Consider the following 14,922-nt stretch of genomic DNA (forward strand, 5'->3'; position numbering starts at 1 on the left):
TCCTACTGGTCTATATATGAGAGTTTACCCCACTCCATGGGCAATTCAACTCATCCTTGGAGCAGAGTGACAGGAGGAGCCGGGTACTGACTGAACATGAGTGCCAGGAGGGAGAGGGAGCTGTGTGACTCCCTGCTGACATGGATGCAGACATTCCAAGTCTCTAGTTCCTGCAGCTCATATGAAAACCTGACTGGGGGCGTTGTGATTTCTCAAGTTCTCCATGTCATAGACACGACCTGGTTTAATGATGCCTGGCTCATGAGGATCAAGAAGAACACTGAGGAGAACTGGAGACTAAAGGTCAGTAATCTCAAGCGATTCTTGCAGAGTGTGCTGGAATACTACCAGGATGTAGTGTGTCACCCTGTTTCTGAAGACGGATCTAATAAGGCCCTTTTGGGGAGCTTCTCCTAGGCATATCTTCTCGAAAAAAGTTCACGGTTTGTGTGCTGCTATCCTAATATGTTTCTGTAATGTGAAATTTCCAAGTTGTAAAATCTAAAAAAAGGCGATTGGACTTATAGTCCTTCTATGTTTAAGCTCATCAAATGTTATTAGTCGCCTGTGCTTATATAAGTGACAGATACTTTGTGGACCAGCTTTTTCCAAAAATGTTTAAATCATGAGCGTTCATGCCTGGTATGAAGGCCCTGTATCTCAAGTATGGCATTAATGGAGAGGGAGAGGATACCAGGGCCGGACTGGGAACTAAAAGCAGCCCTGGAAAAAAATATTTACCAGCCCCATAATGCGTCGCGCCAGCATAGCGTGCAGATACAGCGTTAGAAAAGATCATTTAAGATTAAAAATTATTACTCCAACGTGAAAAAAAGCACATATAGGCTTTTTTAAGCAGACGTGTCTTTGCATATAACCAATGTTTCAGTCCAACTACCATGACATATTAAGGAAAGCTTGGTAATGGGACTGAAATGGTGAATGTATGTAGGGCACAACTGTAAAAAATTACGTTATCTTGTTTATTTTGAGGTCCTGTGGGTGCACTCTTCACTTTAAATATGTTATTGTGCTGGAGTATGTACCTAGCAACAAGACTGGGCCAATATCTGCTTATTACATATTGTACATATCAATGACATTTCTCTGTGTATTACGGATATATATATGTACATTAATACATGTGTAAATATAATAGGCATAATTCTATATATATAACTAATACACACATAAATATACATGATATATATACACACACACACACACCAGTGGCGGATCCAGAGCCTGACATTGGGAGGGGCACTTATAGATTTAAAGAAATAATCCATGCACAATAACCACTACTGCTCTGTGTAGTGGTTATGGTGCCAGGAGTGCCGGGACCCGCTCCCAGAGTAAGTAGTCAAACCGTTTAAGAACAGTTTGACAACTTACCTGGGGTCTGCTGTGATATGGGGCTGTAGTAGGGTATAGGAGCAGTGGTGCAATGTGTGAGGGGTGCAGTTTGTGTGAAAGGTTTGGTGTGTGGGGCTGTGTGTGTGGGGGGGTCTGGGTGTGTGTATGGGGCTAGAGGTCGCAGTGGTGAGAGTGAACTCTAGCCCGTAGCTCCAGCGCTAGAGTTAACTCTCGCGAGAGCTGGAGCGTTACCACTGTAACCGCGGCAACGTTCTGTACTCGCGCAAGAAGGACCCGGAGGAGCTGCAGGCTGAGCTCCCGGGTCCTCTCTTCCTCCCTCCCCTGCTGGCTGCCTGCATGGTGCCTCCAGAACAGGGAGGGATATCTCTGATCTCCCCTCCGGTTCGTGAAGGCACATGGTGCTTGGACAGTGCCAGCCTTGCATTGGCCAGCAGGGGAGAGCATCTGGGGGGGAAAGGGCAATTGCCCGTTGCCCCCCCTGGATCCACCAGTCATATATATATATATATATATATATTTCTTTCTCCCCCTCACTGCTCCTCTGTGTCCATGTCACCCCTCTCCTTCCCAGTCACTCTCTTCCCCCTCTGCCTCTTTCTCCCCCTCCCCTTGTGTATCTCTCTTCCCCTCTGTCTCTTTTCCCCCCTTTTCCCTGTCTCTCTCTACCATCTCTCTATCCCCCTCTTTCTCCCCTTGTGTCTCACTCTCCCTCCCTTTGTGTATCTCTCTCTTCCCCTCTGTCTCTTTTTCCCCCTTCTCCCTGTCTCTCTCTCCCTCTCTACTATCTCTCTATCCCCCTCTTTCTCCCCTTGTGTCTCACTCTCCCTCCCCCTCTGTCTCTCTCTATTCTCCCACTGTCTCTTTCTTCCCTATCTCGGTTTTATTTCCCCCCCTCCCCTTGTGTCTCTATATTCCCCCCTTGTGTCTCTATATTCCCCCCCCTTTTGTGTCTCTATATCCCCCCTTTTGTGTCTCTATATTATCCCCCCTTTTTTGTCTCTATATTTCCCCCCCTTTTTTGTCTCTATATTCCCCCCCTTTTGTGTCTCTATATTATCCCCCCCTTTTGTGTCTCTATATTATCCCCCCTTTTGTGTCTCTATATTATCCCCCCCTTTTTTGTCTCTATATTATCCCCCCCCTTTGTGTCTCTATATCCCCCCTTTTTTGTCTCTATATTATCCCCCCCTTTTTTGTCTCTATATTATCCCCCCTTTTGTGTCTCTATATTCCCCCCCCTTTTGTGTCTCTATATTCCCCCCCCTTTTGTGTCTCTATATTCCCCCCCTTTTGTGTCTCTATATTATCCCCCCTTTTGTGTCTCTATATTATCCCCCCTTTTGTGTCTCTATAGTCCCCACTTTTGTGTCTCTATATTATCCCCCCTTTTGTGTGTCTATATTATGCCCCCCTTTTTTGTCTCTATATTATACCCCCTTTTTTGTCTCTATATTATCCCCCCCTTTTGTCTCTATATTATCCCCCCCTTTTTTGTCTCTATATTATCCCCCCTGTTTTGTCTTTATATTATCCCCCCTTTTTTGTCTCAATATTATCCCCCCTTTTTTGTCTCTATATTATCCCCCCCTTTTGTGTCTCTATATTCCCCCCTTTTTTGTCTCTATATTATCCCCCCTGTTTTGTCTTTATATTATCCCCCCTTTTTTGTCTCTATATTATCCCCCCTTTTGTCTCTATATTATCCCCCCCCTTTTGTGTCTCTATATTCCCCCCTTTTTTGTCTCTATATTATCCCCCCCTTTTGTCTCTATATTATCCCCCCCTTTTGTCTCTATATTATCCCCCCCCCTTTTGTCTCTATATTATCCCCCCCCTTTTGTCTCTATATTATCCCCCCCCCTTTTGTCTCTATATTATCCCCCCCCCCTTTTGTCTCTATATTATCCCCCCCCCCTTTTGTCTCTATATTATCCCCCCCCCCTTTTGTCTCTATATTATCCCCCCCCCCCTTTTGTCTCTATATTATCCCCCCCCCCCTTTTGTCTCTATATTATCCCCCCCCCTTTTGTCTCTATATTATCCCCCCCCCCCCCTTTTGTCTCTATATTATCCCCCCCCCCCTTTTGTCTCTATATTATCCCCCATCCCCTCCTCTCCTCCATTTACCTGAGAGGAGTCAGAGGGGGCCGGACGCTTTCCACGCTGGTGCCGCCGGGCACTTCTAATGCTGAGGACGGAAGGAGGAGGAGGAGGAGGGAGGAGCATGTCTCTGTACCATGCTCCCTCGCGGTTCCCACAATTCACAGCACAGGAACCGCGAGGGAGCATGGTACAGAGACATGCTCCTCCCTCCTCCTCCTCCTCCTTCCGTCCTCAGCATTAGAAGTGCCGCCGGACCGGCGAGGCTGCCACCCGGCCCGGCGGCACCAGCGTGGAAAGCGGCCGGCCCCCTCTGAGTGTGCCACCGGACCGGCCACCCGGTGGCACATACCTCTGCAGCCCCCAGGTGCCGCGGCCCACCGGGAAATTTCCCGGTATCCCGGTGGGCCAGTCCGGCCCTGGAGGATACCAACCCATAACTATTTGCTGTCATGTCCCAGACCTGGAGGGAATTAAGTATCGCCGGACATTCTGTACATAGCAGTGCTCTGTTATCCCTAGGGACTCACATACAATTGTACAGCGCTACGGAATTTGCTGGCGCTATATAAATAATAAAATAATAATAATAATATAATACTGCGGGAGGTCAGAGCCCATCTGAGACCATATGGTAGCCCAGGAATGAGAATTACCCCCATGATGGCATACCATTTGCAATAGTAGACAACCCAAGGTATTGCAAATGGGGGTATGTCCAGTCTTTTTTTAGTAGCCACATGGTCACAAACACTGGCCAAAGTTAGTATTAATATTTGTTTGTGTGTGAAAAATGCAAAAAACTAATTTGAACGACAATTTTTGCCTTGCTATGTTATATAGTGTGCACCTCATATTTTTACATCTCATTTCATGTGACACTGTTCCTTTTCAAATGTATATTAAAGATTTTGAAAATGACGTAATCCAGTTTGGACAAGGCAAAGCTAGAGCAAACTTTGCAAATAAAGAGGTTAACAAGAAAACATTGTTTAATTTCCCTTCCTCTCTGTATGTTTTCTCTGTGCTGACTGCCATGTGCAATGACAATGATAGGGAGCTAAGATGGATATTGCCAGTTACAGGATAAAGAGGTGTGAAATCTACATTTAATTTATTTTTCTCACCTCGCAATCCATATTTGTTAAATGTGGGGATAATTATGCACAATATTAATAATGCTGGGAAGTGATAGATCCCTTTTAATTGCTCTGTCTCTGTAGTCCTGCCATAAAAATTAGCTTTTTTATTTTAACACTCTCTAGAGACAGCAGTTACAATTGTTACAAAGCATTAATGCAAGATGTGGGTGGATTTTTGCAAATCAATTCTGCCAACTGTTCTGGATTTCCAGGAACAGCTCCTATATTGGGGAACGTGTCCTGAGAGCCTGCCGCTCACCATTTGTAAGAGTTGTTAAACTGGGATTTTAGCCCTATTTAACTCCTTAAGGACACATGACATGTGTGACATGTCATGATTCCCTTTTATTCCAGAAGTTTGGTCCTTAAGGGGTTAAATACAATGTCTGGAGGAGGACCACATGTTCTCGTTAGTAAAAGGTTTTTAGGCTATGTTCTTTTCAATGTGGCAAAGAAACACAGAACAGAAATCTACTAACTTCAAAATAGAAATTGGATGCAAATTTGAACCAACCTGGATGGATTAATACAACATTTCCAATTTCACAGAATTATCAAACCTTTGCTTGATCAAAAAGAAAAAAAAATTATGAATTAAAATAATTGTTTTCAGGGGCAAAGCCAGCACAAGCCAAACACAAGGCAAATATAGATTTAAAAAAAACCAAAAAACTTTATATGCCTTTATTAACCCTTTGATTACTAATTGCGTATGAGTTGAAACATTCTTACTTCAGTTTCGGGTAATTCAATAAAATCTGAATATGTGGAGCTAATTTAAAAACACTTATAGATGGGAGTAATTCAGGGCTCTAGTCCTGCAGGACCCAGGGCTGGCACAAGCAGCTGCCAGAGCAGGGGGGAGATGGGGGCACAAATCCAAATCCCCCTGCCTCTGTCTAAGGAGTCAGATTTTTAAACTCACCTCTCTCTCTCTGCAGCCACTGGAGTCGGCCGGCCTCTCCTGATGATGTCAGGAGGACGGGGCGTGATTTTCACTGCTCTTCTACCAGGACCGCTCCAGATCCTGTCCCACCCCTCCCTGGCCCAAGGTAAGACTCAAGGCAATGCATTTAGTTTCAAATTAGTTTTTTTCCCATTACTCAGGCCTTGCCCTCCCCCCCCCCATCCTAAGCCACTGTCCATCTTCCTCATCCCCTGTCTATCTTTCTCAGTCCCTGTCTATCTTCCTCAGCCCATGTCCCCCCCTCCAAAGCCCCTGTCCCTTTTCCTCAGCCCTTCTCCCCCTCAGTCCCTCTTCCTCTTCCTCAGCCCCTGCCCCCTTCCTCATCCCCTGCCCCCCCCTCAGCCCCTGTCCCTTTCCTCAGCCCCTGTCCCCCTCAGTCCCTGACCCTTTCCTCAGCCCCTGTCCCCCTCAGTTCCTGTCCCTCTACTCAGCCCCTGTCCCCCTCCTCAGCCACTGTCACTTTACACAGCCCCGTGCCCTTACACAGCCCCTGTCCCACTTGCATACGAGCATATAATTATTTTTTTCCGGGGGGTAGGAGGATGGATCTTGGGTGAGTTCCCACACTTTAATTGTCCGTGACATACAAATCACCTTGCTGGTATCAGCTAAAGGCAAATTTCTCTGATGAGACAGGAAGGGGTGCTGTGTTTGTTTATGAATTTTGTATCACACAGGTATGTTACATTGCTGCCAGCCTCCCCAAGTTTGTCTTATTAAGACTTTATAAGTATGTAGGGGCAGCACCCCTTCCTGTCTCACCAGAGAAATTTGCCTTTTAGCTGATACCAGCAAGGTGATTTGTATGTGTTATAGCCCTATTCAGGTTGAAGTATGTAGGGGTTTATAAAACACCCCTTCATGTCTCATTAGAGACGTTTAAACTTTGTCTCATACCAGCAAAGTTTATTGAATGTGTAGAAGCCCTATAAAGGGTTAAATGTTTTATAAAACACCCCTTTCTGTCTCACTTTGTCTGATATCAGCAAAGTTTATTGTATGTGTAGAAAGCCCTATTGATACCGGAGAAACTGACGGAAGCCAAGCACAGAGAGATGGACACAGGTTTCTTCAGGAAGGAAGAGATTCTTTATTGGATCACCGATCGGGACTCAGAGGGACTAACGTCACCAAAATACAGCAAGTTCTGAGCCCCGGACAATAGTGCAGGCTCCTTATATAGGCACATAACTCCTCCCATATTAAGCTCCACCCGCACATTCTCTTAACCAATCAACACAAATAAGAATTAACTTCCTGTTTGACCGCATGGCTTGTCCAGCACAATGGAGGAGGGGAATACTACATCCTGTATTCTTGCACATGCTCCGTACACTACTGATCGTATCTTGCCTCGTGCAACCAACTGATCGATACGTCAGCATATGCACGTACACATGCCACGTGGTAATCTCGGCCTACTAAATTTATTTTTACCGAGATTCCACCACACTATAAAGGGTTAAATGTTAAAGGGTTTATAAAACACCCCTTTCTGTCTCACTTTGTCTGATATCAGCAAAGTTTATTGTATGTGTAGAAGCCCTATAAAGGGTTAAATGTTAAAGGGTTTATAAAATACCCCTTCCTGTCTCACTGGAGATTCTTGGCTGATATCAGCATACCTAATGGCTAGTGTAAGAACTCACCTATTGAGGCTTGCCTTGACGTGGCTGGTGAGCTTATATATTCAAATTGCCATTGGAATTAAACTAAAGAGCCTCCATTTTGTTTAAATGCACATGGGGATTTAGGCCAGAGCGCAGGTAACGTTCTCTTTGTTTTTACTATGTATTTTAAGCTGTTGGATATTAAGCTACTGCTGCTGTAAGCGCGGTACGCGGTACTTTATCTTTGTGTTTGTACAAGAGAGGTCTACCTACTGGAAGCTGGATCCTGGTCTTAGGGCCAGAGTGGGTGGAAGATGGCGAGACCCCAACCAAGCTGCGGCGGTTCGTGGGGTCTGCGGTGGTTATGGTGTCTAGTGGAGTGCTTCGAGCCCTCGGAAAGCACTAGGAGCATGCGTCAAACAGAGGTACCCAGTCAGGGTGCCAGGCGATCCAGTGGCAGCGGTGGGCTGGCGTCCTAGTGCTCGGAGTAGCAGCTCGGAGACACCGGTAAAGTGTGAATTATATTGAGGGCAACACTAGTATCCGTACAGCGCCCCTGGCTACAGCAATCAGCTAGTTTCCAGACAGCATTCCATGACGAGGAGGAGTTTCTCTGGAGGTTGCAGCAACACTTGGCCCAACAGGATGGGCCTGTATCAGAGGAGAACATACTGGGCTGGAGAGATTCCACTCGAAAGGAGATGTGGTACAAGGCTCTGGAGGATGTACACCGTCTGCGCGGTAAGAGTCTCCCCAGTGATGAGCAGCGGCTACAGAAGCGTGTGGCGATGCAAATGGGTCTCTTGGGAGAGCAGCCCCGGGAGGAGTGGGTGAAGGAGCTCGAGCACCGGGTATGACAGGAGCTTTGGCTAGACGACGCCTACCTGGCCCTATCGTGATATACGGTTCGGCAGACCCCCTGGATGGCCAAGCACGACTGGCCTGAAGGTGATGATTTTGATGGCCCTGGTCTACTTTGGGATGCCCTGGAGGAAGACATTGATTTCGGCAGCACAGAGGAGTCTAGATTCTGGGACATCTTTGACTACCGGGTGGGCATGCATATTTGGGCTGATGCCAGCGAAGTGAGACGAGACATGACTCACCTGGTAACAATGGAGTGGGAGCTGGAGCAGAACTACTAACACCTGCTCAGCTCAATTCAGCCCCAATCCACCCGACTGTGCAGCTGGGAAGACCTGGCTGAGTTACCCCCTGCTCCCCTACCAGCATCACAGGAAGAGGAGATTGTCGGTCCCTCGTCCCTGCAGCAACCAGCACCACTGGTAGTGGAGATGGTCGCTCCCACTACCCAGCACCAGGCAGCGTTACAGGGAGTCGAGACAGTCCCTAAAGGGAGAAGAAGGGGGTAGGGGCTGCAGAGGGAATGAAGGGGTAGTGGCTGCAGAGGGAGCAAGGGGAGTAGGGGCTGCAGAGGGAGCAGGGGGTAGGGGCTGCAAAGGTAGCAGGGGGTTGGAGCTGCAGACGGGTAGGGGCTGCAGAGTGAACAGGGGGTAGGGGATGCAGAGGGAGCAGGGGTTACAGAGGGAGCAGGGGGTAGGGGCTACATAGGGAGCAGGGGGATAGGAGCTGCAGAGGGATAGGGGCTGCAGAAGGAGCAGGGCTGTAGATGGTGCCTTGGGATGATAGGAGTTGTAGTCATTGTAAGGTAGGGGCTGCAGTGGGAGCAAGGGGTAGTGGCTGCAGAGGGAGCAAGAGGGGTAGGGACTGCAGAGGAGCAAGGGGGTAGAGGTTGCAGAGGGAGCAGGGTGGTATGGGCTGCAGAGAGAGCAGGGGGTGGGTAGGGGTTGCAGAGGGAGCAGGGCTCTAGAGGGTGTATATAGGCAGAGCGAGTGATGCAAATCACGTCATTGGCTCACCCCCTTTTCACTCCCTCATACTGGCATCCCACTTCACAAGAGGAGTAAAAAGGGGCCGGCCAGTAACACTATTTGTGTTACATGCTCCACCTATAAGGGCAAACTTGCCTGTAAAGGGGGTGGGTCCAAACGTAAGTTTAACAGGCCAGGCTACCTGTAAATCATTCAGGCTAGACCCTCTGGAGGGTTCTAGTGCCCTAAACATTGTGTGAGCGTGTCGAATGATGCTGTTGTGTTATGCTTGTTGGGAACAGTTCCCTTATGTCCCCCTTTTATATTTTGGGATGGTGGATCAAGACCCAAAGTCTGGACTGTCCTTCATCCCATCAAAGTGGGCTGGGTGCACTGTCTCTCTCCCCTTAACTTTACAATTTAGAACATTGCATTTTTAATGAAACTGCAATGTTTATATTGCAGGGTTAAGACTGCCTCTAGTAGCGGTCTACCAGATAGGAACTAGATAATTTTTCGCAGAGTTTAACACTGTGAAGTCGGTGAAGCAACCCTGGATGTCCTCACACTTTGCATGAGAGTGTCTTGCAAAATCCCATAACAAAGCATTGATTCCATGCTTTCTTATAAGGAAGGCCTAATGCGTGCGCAAATACGCATTTGACTCCCTTTCAGCAATGACTTCAGAGGAAGCCAAGACGTAGTCAGCAGCCAGGGACCTTGGTGCTGAAAAGAGGTGTGTGTTTAAAGGGTTTTTAACCCTTTAAGTGCTGGAGAGGGGGGAGTGAGGAGGGACACAATGGTGTTAGGATTACAGTTTTGTATTTTAGTTGGAATGGTGCCCAAAATGTTCTTTTGCAAAGAAGAAAAACTTGCAAAGAAGATCCAAGCCATCTGAAAGACCAAATCCAGTTCATATTACATTTTCCCAATGGAGTGATATAATTGCAGATTGCAAGCCGTTTTAATGTATTAATATGCTCTTGGAGCACTTCTGGACGATGATAATAAACGTGCACAGGGCATTTGTTTAGGATGCTTAGAGATATTTTTTTTATTACCTATCACCAGTGGCGTACACACAACCCATGGGGCCCCGGTGCGAAAACTGATCCGTGGGCCCCCCCCCGAGCGCGCTTACTCTGCGAGGGCTGGGGCCGCAACACATGGCGGCGGGCACCGGGTCGCAGGGCTGCGACCTGTGCGACCGCGGTATGTACGCCAGTGCATGCATAAACACATACACTTAAAGGACCACTACAGACACCCAGATCACATCAGCTCAATGAAGTGGTCTGGGTGCCAGGTCTCTAGTTTTAACCCTGCAGCTGAAAACATAGCAGTTTCAGAGAAACTGCTATGTTTCACTGAGGGTTAATCCAGCCTCTAGTGGCTGTCTCATTGACAGGCGCTAGATGATTTTCTGCAATTCTCACTGTGAAAATCACAGTGAGAAGACGCTGAATGTCCATAGGAAAGCATTGAGTAATGCTTTCCTATGGGCGGTTTGAATGCGCGCGTGGCTCTTGCCACTCATGCGCATTCGGAGCTGAGAGGCGGATCGGGGCGGAGAGATTCCCAGCGCCAAGGGAGTCCAGCGCTGGAGAATGGTAAGTGCTTAAGACACACACACACACACACTCTCATGAACAGACGCACACATTTACTGACAGACACACACACTCAGTGACAGACATACATACACACTCACTAACATACGCACACAAACATACTCAGTAACAGACACACACACTCACACACACTCACACATTAACATACACTCACACACACACACACTCTAAGACTAACACACACACACACACACTAACACACACACTCTAACACTAACACACTCACTAACACACACTCACACACAAACATACACTCACACACACTAACATTTTTTTTTTTTTAAATCCCCCCAGCCTCCTTACCTGTGGGAGAACTGAGGGGATTCCCTGGGGTCCAGTGGTGTTGCTGGCCCTGCTGTCACCCGGCTGGCCGGTCCTGCGGGCGCGCGAGGGAGCACTGTCTCCTGGGTGCTTCCTCTTCAGCTCCCTCGCGCGCCGCGTACTGATGCCGGAGCCGGAAGATGACCCGGCCAGCCGGGTGACAGCAGGGCCAGCCTCGGGGGGCCCTGAGGTGGCCGGCTCCTGGGCCCCCCAGGAGAAGAGGCTGGCCCAGTGACATACATAGCGGTATGTACGCCACTGCCTATCACAAAGGATATTTATTTTCTACCAAGGTGGCTTGCAAAAACACATTTTAATTGGCAGCTAAAATTTTGCGTGAATAGGAAGATTAAAAAAAAAAAAAAGTCCTTTAAAGGGACACTATAGTCACCAGAACAACTATAGCTCATTGAATTTGTTCTGGTGAGTAGAATCATTTATTACCTTCAGGCTTTTTGCTGTAAACACTGTCTTTTCAGAGAAAATGCAGTGTTTACATTACAGCCTAGTGATAACTTCACTGGCCACTCCTCAGATGGCTGTTAGAGATCCTTCCTGGGTCATGGCTGCCTAAAATGCATCCAAAGATTCAGTGTCTCCACCCTCTGCATGCAGACACTGAACTTTTCTCATAGAGATTCATTGATTCAATTCATCTCTATGAGGAGATGCTGATTGGCCAGGGCTGTGTTTGAATTGTGCTGGCTCTGCACCTGATCTGCCTCTTTGTCAGTCTCAGCCAATCATATGGGGAAGCATTGTGATTGCATCAGGCTACCACTTCTGCTGATGTCAGTGGGCAGGTCTAAAGGAAACAGGCACAAAGCATGCAGCTGCAGACTTGAATACAAGTAAGATTTACTATATTTAGGGAGGCATGTGGGGACCAGGGTGGCTAGATGGTGGTTTTAACACTATAGGGTCAGGAATACATTTTTGTGTTCCTGACCTTATAGTGCTCATTTAAATAGCAAGGTTTTAGTAGAAACCAGGTGTATGCAGACATAATCAATTCATTGTATGTTCTTTATCGTCTGTCATTTCACAAGCACCCAAAATTAACACAAAAGTACAGGCATGGACTTACAGATATGACTTACCAGCTACGTATGTTAGTTTGCAGACATTTAGGACATCCTGCACAACACTTGCATACCCCCTATGATAACATGATTCAACTCTCCATTACCTCTCAATTCAATGTGAATTCAAAGTGAATTTCAAATTTAAGATCAAAATAGCCAAACTGGAAACATAATCTGCTATATTTTAAGGTTGGCTACTCTGGCCTTAAATTTGAAATTCACTTAGAATGCTCAGTGTAGTGAATAACCCTGTTAGTGCATCTATAGTTTTAAAATGTTTATAAAAAAAACAACTCTCTGTGATACTTGTCTAACAGCCACAGTTTTGCCATGTGCTTTGCAGAGTGCACTAAATGTCAGCATTGCCATCTAAATACCAATTTAATCATTGCACCCACCCACCCCGCACCCGAAAAGAACAAGAACACAGCCAAAAAAGAAAAGTATGAATAGCTGCGACATCATCATTTACTCGTTATGTCCTGGCAATAAAGCTAGCCATATCAGAATGCTCCTCTGTTGTTCAAGCTGATTAAAATGATTTAAGAAGTGAATATCAAATTGAGCATAATTGTTTCCTTTCTGAGAGGGCACAGTCTCTGCAATGAAACCATGGTAACCAGATAGACTTGTTCTGGTACCTGGCTGTTGAATGATCACACTGCATATATAGCAGGATTCTGCACCTAGCAACGTAAATCTTGCCAACCGAGTTTCACTGCCCTTTGGTTTTACATCCTGCGGCTGCCCTCTGTACCCTCAGCCGTAAAAATACACTCACGGTGCTAAAAATGTTTCCCAGAGGGTGTGCAATAAAAAGAACAGAATCCATGCCTAGACAAAAACATGCAATGAATTCATAGGACTATTGCTTTGAAGAACTACAAAAGCTTGTGCTCTTTGCCTGTGGTGCTGTTGTCCACTATGACACATCTTATAGCTAGTATTGTGGATGCTCACTTTAATTAGGATCTGAGCATCAAAACAAAACGGCCAGATTACATGGATTATAGCAAACCAAAGCGTTTGGTGGTAAAGCAAATGAGAAAAGCCGAATGCAAATTTTAGTGGGGATTATTATCATTCTCTATAAATTTTATGGGTTTTGTTGTTGTTGTTGTTGTGTTTTTAATTGAAATGACAAGATAAAAGGAGGTTTGTATAAAATGCAATTTTCTCTTGATTGAGCGCTTTGTTACACAGCCAAAAATATCACGTTAGTATTGGAAATAGATTTGTCCTGTTCGAAAGAAAACTGGGGGAATTGCTTTTCCTAAAGTTATACTCCTTATGGGCAGCAAAGGAAATGAAATAATGCTACATGGGCCAGTTAAATTAACGGGGAGGAGACATAGTAGTTACCTCTCCCCTCCTTTCCCCTGTGGGCATCAGGTCGGGAGTTTTAAAATAAATAATAAAGTGCACAGATCACGGTCTACCCTCACTGCCCTCCACACATGGCCAACAGACGAGGGCTATTTAATAAAAGAAAAGGGAGGGACATCCTAATATTCACCTTTGTTCAGCAGCTTAGGTAGGGGCTATTATAAAATAAAGTGGGGAAATCTAGTGTGTCTCCCCAGCCCCCACCTATTGGGTGGTGGTCCAATTTATAATATTCAGGGGGGGGGGGAGACCTAGTGTAGGGGGACCTGCAGGGGGACCCTAATTGCAGACATCCTAACATGCAAAAATGCAGTTCAGGGAGGTGACTTCATCAGCTACTGTGCTTCCCCCCCCAATCCCTCCTACACACACATAGCTGCCAAACACGTATTAACACACAGATACATGCACTGGCACATACACACACCCACACATCGAGAAACACACTCAGATGTACAAACTGACATACAGATACACACTGAAACATACTGATGGCATGGATGATAGGAGTGAGCATGAAGCAGCAGCAGCTCACTCCGGCCTCTCCTCGCGCGACTCTCTGTGATGCAGGGAGGAAGTGACAGGGTGTCACTTCCTCCCTGCAGATCGATATTACAGGGGCCCTGTCTGCTCTTAAAGCATATACAATAGCCTTATAATCATACACATAGTATGTCAGATTATGTGTGTCATGATTCTGAGCAGGTTGACTTCAGGTAGTTTATTTGAGTTATTAAACATGGTTTAGACAAAGGTAACAAAAAGAACAACAAGATAAAAAGATAAAAGGAATAAGAAATATAAATGGAGAAAGCAGAACCTAGAAACAGAATTACAGGTAAGTATGAAGGAGTAGTAGAAGAAATAGAAGTTTAGGCAATATGCCCCAGAGCAGATTTACAGGAGACAGGGAAACCTATCAGTGAAATAGGTAACAAGTAAACATAATATTATCAGACAATAATAAACCGCATAATAAAGGATAATGGAATTTGGGTTGGTTTTAAGTTAAGGTGAACAGTCTATTTAGTTTGGAGGATTTGTACAGAAGTTACCAGATAAGTAGATCAGGGTTTTCCAGGAGAGTTGCGATTAATAGTTTGGTTAGTAAAGTCCAGGAAGGTTAGATCCAAAGCAAATAAGGAATGATAGAAAACAAAGTCCAGTTTGAATTAAAGCGGGATGTTTGGATGAATCCGGATGGATCAAAGGAAATCAGAGTTGAGCAGGTTATCAGAATCAGTTTGAGCCAGGAATAGATGTCTTGTCTGTATCAGACCATAAACAAGTATCAAAAAGAGCCAGGAGCAGAACACAACTTATCTCAACGTAAAGGCAATCCCGCTTAGTTCGATGTGGCCTTTTATAGCAGATTTGGAAGAACATATGAGGCAGGTGAGAGGGACTGAGGATTGACTAGTGGCTAGGGAGGCCACTAGAGGCGAGAAGGATATTGTCTTTGTTACTGGTG

Source organism: Pelobates fuscus, chromosome 2, assembly GCF_036172605.1.
Source record: "Pelobates fuscus isolate aPelFus1 chromosome 2, aPelFus1.pri, whole genome shotgun sequence".
NCBI lineage: Eukaryota > Metazoa > Chordata > Amphibia > Anura > Pelobatidae > Pelobates > Pelobates fuscus.